We start from the raw sequence: 5,279 nt of genomic DNA, 5'->3' as shown, positions 1-5,279 counted from the left end.
AAAAAATGGAAATAGTAACCTACAATTTAACACTACTGGAAATCTAATTTTTATTAAAAGAATTATTACACCAAAAAAAAAGAAAGAAAGAAAGAAAGAAAGAAAGAAAGAAAGAAAGGGAGGGAGGGAGGGAGGGGCGGGGCTGGGGTCGTGGCTCAGTGGTAGAACACTTGCCTAACATGTGTGAGGCCCTGGGTTTGATTCTCAGCACCACATAAAAATAAATAAATAAAATAAAGGTATTGCGTCCAATTGCAACTAACTAACTAACCAAATAAGAGAGGGAACTGATTGACTTTTGAGCCTCTGCAAATGTACCAACTGGAAACATTCATGATTTTAGCCAATACTGAGGCTTGAGTAGAATAGTTATATATAGGGATCCCACTAAATTAAAAAAGGTAGCACCTATTATCTTAGAGAAAATTACTGAAGCACAAAATAGAGAACAAGCATCTTGCATTTTAATCATTAGAATTAATCATTGCCTTACCCAAATTACCCATAGTCAGCATACTTTTTTTTCCTAAAGTATGTAATGGACACATTGACCCTATGAGTAATAAATCAGAATTAAACTATAGTTATGATTTTGGCATGTTTAAATCAACTTGAGAAAATGCACATTATTGTCCAGTTGTCCCAGACAAAAGAGTTGATGTTGCATAATGTAAATAAAATATAGTCTTCAAGGGTGATCCCCAGTGTCCAATATGAATATGTCCTGTTACTAAACTTGGAAAGGCTATCGGAACCTTAAAGCCATGGCTCTACCCATTAAGTCTCTTATACATAAAATTAGGAAAATTACTCCCCCCATCAATCAAACTAATAATTATTTTGCTGCTATAGATTTGGTGAATACATTCTGTTCCATCTTATTTCAAAAGCCCCTCAGCTACCTTTCCCCCTGTGTTTATGGGGACACAACATATCTGCTCACCTCAGGGTCCCTCAGCTGCCTTGGGATCTGCCAAGCAAGACCTTAATGCACTGAGGTTTTTCAAAGAGCACTGCCATTACATCATCATGATGACTGCCTCATTACAGGGATTCATTTGACATGCTCACTTAGGACATACAAATAAATATTCAAAAAGGAGCTCATGAAGAGAGTGGATTCTTGCTTCACACAGCACTGGGCTCCATCTGCTTGGCCAAATTCCTGAAAATTATTTGGTAAACCAATGTTGCTCCATTCCTGACACTGTGAAAAAGCAGTAACATCCCTTAGGATTTTGTTTAGGTTCCCAGGCACCCATTGCTCATTTACAAGTTTTGCTTAAGCATATATGTGCTGTTGCTTAAACTCAGCCTACTTTGAGTGAGGCTTTCTCCAACAAGAGTCTCAGCTACCATAGAGTGGTGCTCTAGCTAGTGCTCCTAGAGTCCTTCAATGCAGAGGTTCTGGAAACCTCATCTCATGTATTCTGTATTATGTGGACCATCTTGATGGTGCTGAATTGTCTGTGAGCTGCTAATGTGAAAAGCCTCCCTTCTTAGCCCTGTGCTATAATGCCATCAGAGCAGCAAGTACTGCCACTTTCTGGGTTCTGGTGGAACCAGTGAATCTTTTAGTGCCTGGTGTGTGTGATCCTCCTGACCCTGCTGCCCATTATGCATAGGGTCACAGAAGGAGCAACCTACAATTATGGCACAGTCACCAAGCCTCTTGCTACAGGATGCAGCCCAACATGGGCCCTGGAAGTGTTCCCCCTATAAGAGGGAACATCCATTCTGTGCTCAGTCCCTTGCCATATGCCATAGTGCTAGAGGGTGTCACCCCTTACCCAGTCTTCTTGAGTACCTTAAGAGTTGATCTTTTGAGACAAACTGAATGAGCAGCAGCTGGAATTTGCATTCTTAATAAATTGCATCTCCTCTATTGCATGCAATGGAACTCAGTGGAGAACTGCTGTTTTTTACCCCTTATTCAAAATGTCACTGATAACAGGTCAATAAAGTTGGCCAAACTGAAAGCATTTTAGTTCTAGATACCCTGGCCAACAACTAGACATATCTGTACACTTTATGGACTCGTTGTCTATTGAAAACCGTCTGGCTGTCTGTTCTAGCCAATAACCCAATTCCCTTTTCAAGGACCCTTCCATGGGATAAAGAACTCTGAGAATCTCTTATTTCATTGAGAATGATTAAATAAAGTGAGCTCTTTTTTATTTTATTTAGAGATAGGTTCTCACTAAGTTGCTTAAGTTGCTTAGGGCCTCTCTAACTTGCTGAAACTGGCTTTGAACTTGTGATCTTCCTACTTCAGCCTCCTGAGCCACTGGGATTACAGATATGCACCGCTGTGTCCAGCAATATTGAGTTCTTAAATGAGGTGTTCAATGAACCTCAACCTCTTTTATCATTTTCAAATTCTTAGAGCATCATAACAGTTCACTCAAGCAAGATCAAAATCACATTAAGTAGAACCTGGCACATTTTGATCATGTGTCAAACATAAGGGAGTATTATAATAAAGAATGGGGTTCCATTATTTCAATTTATGAGTGCTGAAAACTTTTAAGCCTCAGTTTTCCTTCATCTCCTTGTGCTACATAGCTAGGCAAGCTCATAAACAAACTCAGTGCTCCCTCCTTTGGTGGTAGTGGGACCTTTGATCCACACCTGAGAACCTCTGTCAGAATTTCAGCCCTAAGCATTATGAACAGCCTAAGCCAACCACTTTGCCCTGTTCTCTCCAGTTATGCTTGGCCACACTAAGAAAACTTTTCCTGCTCTCCCAGAAAGCCTCATTTTGCAGGTAAGTGAAAAAAAAAATCCAACTTTATCAGCTAAACAAATACCAATCTTGGCTCTAAATAGAGAATGGAAGTTATTCAATTGTTCTGCTCTAAAACATAAAACAGCCATGCTCTAAGTTCAGCTAATCAATGTGTGTAATTAGTGTTTAATTTTTCTTTTATTTTCATTTCCCTGAATACTAATAAGATGCCAAGTATCTCCATTTATTTTTATAGATCATAGATATTTCCTCTTCTTTTTTTTAGAGAATTTTTTAATATTTATTTTTCAGTTTTCGGTGGACACAACATCTTTGTTTATATGTGGTGCTGAAGATGGAACCCGGGCTGCAAGCACTCCAGGCGAGCGGCCACCGCTTGAGCCACATCCCCAGCCCCAGATATTTCCTCTTCTAAGAAATGGTTGTTCCTGTCATTGGATCATGTTTCCATTGGGGTATGATTTTCTTATAGATTTCTACATGCTCTCTACAAATACTGAATAGTTATTTAGCATTGTTACATGTGTTATATCTCCTCCCAGTGTCTGGTGGCTGATCACTTTTTTAAAATATGTCTCAATGATAGGAGTGCTTCATTTTAATATGGTTGAACTTATAATGTTATACTGCAGATAGCAGTTTTGGTACTCAATTCCAGGGCAGATAGGCAGTCACTTAAGCTGGCATTGACTTTGTATATGGTATGAATTAGAAGATTACACCTATTTTTCCTACTTATAGCTCATTTTCTAGTTTAACATATTGAATATTTCTCTTCCTCCCACAACTTTTGACATCTAGCAACATTACATATGTGTTGAACTGTCTCTAAATTTTCCTTTGTCCCTTTGGTCACTGTCTTTTCTCTTTCAATATGTAATCTTTGTAGGTTTTGTATATTGAGGAAACTCATATAACAGTAGAAAACCAAAAATTTGTCATCTTGTAAATATTTAAATATATATACACAAAAAACTTATATAATTTAAAATGAATAAATTTACAGGTGTAAATGCAAACCGTTTCCAACTCAAGGCAAGTAATAACCAATGGTGGGCAGGCGGGAAAACGTTGGTAAGAATGGAAACTAGGTCCTAAGGCTGGGACTTTCCCACCCTGTTAGATCAGCGAGAAGTGACAACTAATCCAGGAATTCTTGGCAGCCCAAGCAATCCTGGAACAATCTGTCAGCGGACACATCAATACCCTGCAGAGATCACTGCTGTGGTCTCAGATTCGCTTAGCCACCGACTTCTCTCCCGTAAGCGAGCTTTCACTTCAGGCACCAGGTGACCAAGCCACATGGAATAAGGGCTTAAATCAAAGACACGCCCAGGGCGTTAAACATATACCAAGGGAACAATTAACTTGAATACAAGGTCCAAATCGGCAACAAGTTCTACCATCCAGCGCTGACATCGGATACAAGCTTCAAAGAAAAATTTCTTTACCAAGGCTTATTCCAGTTTCATGAGGCTAGCATGAGGGTGTATACTTTTGCCAGGGCAAATTTATACTTCACAATCCCCACTGAGGGAGGGGCGCGCGGACGTGCGAAGGCTGGCTGCCAGGGTCCTGCCGGGCAGGGGCCGCAGCGCTCCGCTCTGGTCCTGCAGAGTTAGCTACTGCCGCTCGGTGTGCCGCTGGCCCACCGCCCCCTCTCCCCTTCCTTTCCTCCCTCGCTCCCACTCCCCTCCTCCTTGGGCGCCCATTCCCACTCCTCCGGCCGCCAGCCGGGCCAGGCGCAGACGACAGGGGCGGGGGTCTTTGAAGCCACCGCTCTGTCTCGCGTAGGCTCAGGCTAGGGCAGCGGAGCCCCCGGGTGTGGCCATGAACTTACCCCGGGCGGCGTCGGCAGAGGCAGAGGAGGAAATGGAGTGGAGCTTCGCAGGAGGAAAGCCTGGACCGAGTGCTCTGGAAGGTGTTGGAGACCGAGTATCTGTCCACAGAAGCGACGACGCGGGGTGAGGATTGAGGACGAGGACGACGGGGAGGACCTTCCTCGTGCGAAGCTGCCGGCACCCGCAGGGAGAGGAAAATTGCAGAACAAGAAGATCGCCATATGGCACAAGGACTGACTTATACCTTTGAGAGCCTCACCGGATGAGCAAAGCGCGGTAACCTGAAGGGTGTACTTGTGAGAAATGGAGGAGGTTTTGTTTTGTTGGTACCTGGGCTTCAACTCAGGGGCATCAACCACTAAACCATATTCCCAGCCCCTTTTTTTCTGTGTTTTATTTAGAGACAGGGTATCACTGAGTTGCTTAGGACCTTGCTAAATTGCTGAGGCTGGTTTTGAACCATCAGCCTCCTGAACCGATGGGATCACAGGCAGGAGCCACCAAACCCACCGAAGAAATGGAGGAAGTTTGAAGATGATTTATCACTGGGAACTGAAGCCAACCACCTCCATGAAAATGATACTCAAATTGAAAACGGCAATAACATCTTGGCCAAAAAGAGAAGACTCCAGTTTCATCAGAAGAGGAGAAATGAGAAATGTGGGTGTGGGAAGAGCAGTGAGACAGTC

At 42.6% G+C, this 5,279-nt stretch overlaps 1 pseudogene; it reads left to right on the top strand.

Moving 5' to 3' along the window:
• Positions 1-4,579: 4,579 nt before the first annotated feature.
• Positions 4,580-4,827, top strand: LOC144251360 (protein ITPRID2 pseudogene; annotated as a pseudogene).
• The last annotated feature ends 452 nt before the right edge of the window (positions 4,828-5,279 follow it).

The sequence above is a fragment of the Urocitellus parryii genome (genome assembly GCF_045843805.1).
Source record: "Urocitellus parryii isolate mUroPar1 chromosome 13 unlocalized genomic scaffold, mUroPar1.hap1 SUPER_13_unloc_12, whole genome shotgun sequence".
Lineage (NCBI taxonomy): Eukaryota > Metazoa > Chordata > Mammalia > Rodentia > Sciuridae > Urocitellus > Urocitellus parryii.
The sequence above is the reverse complement of the archived record's forward strand: the minus strand, read 5'-3'. Positions and strand labels throughout refer to the sequence as shown.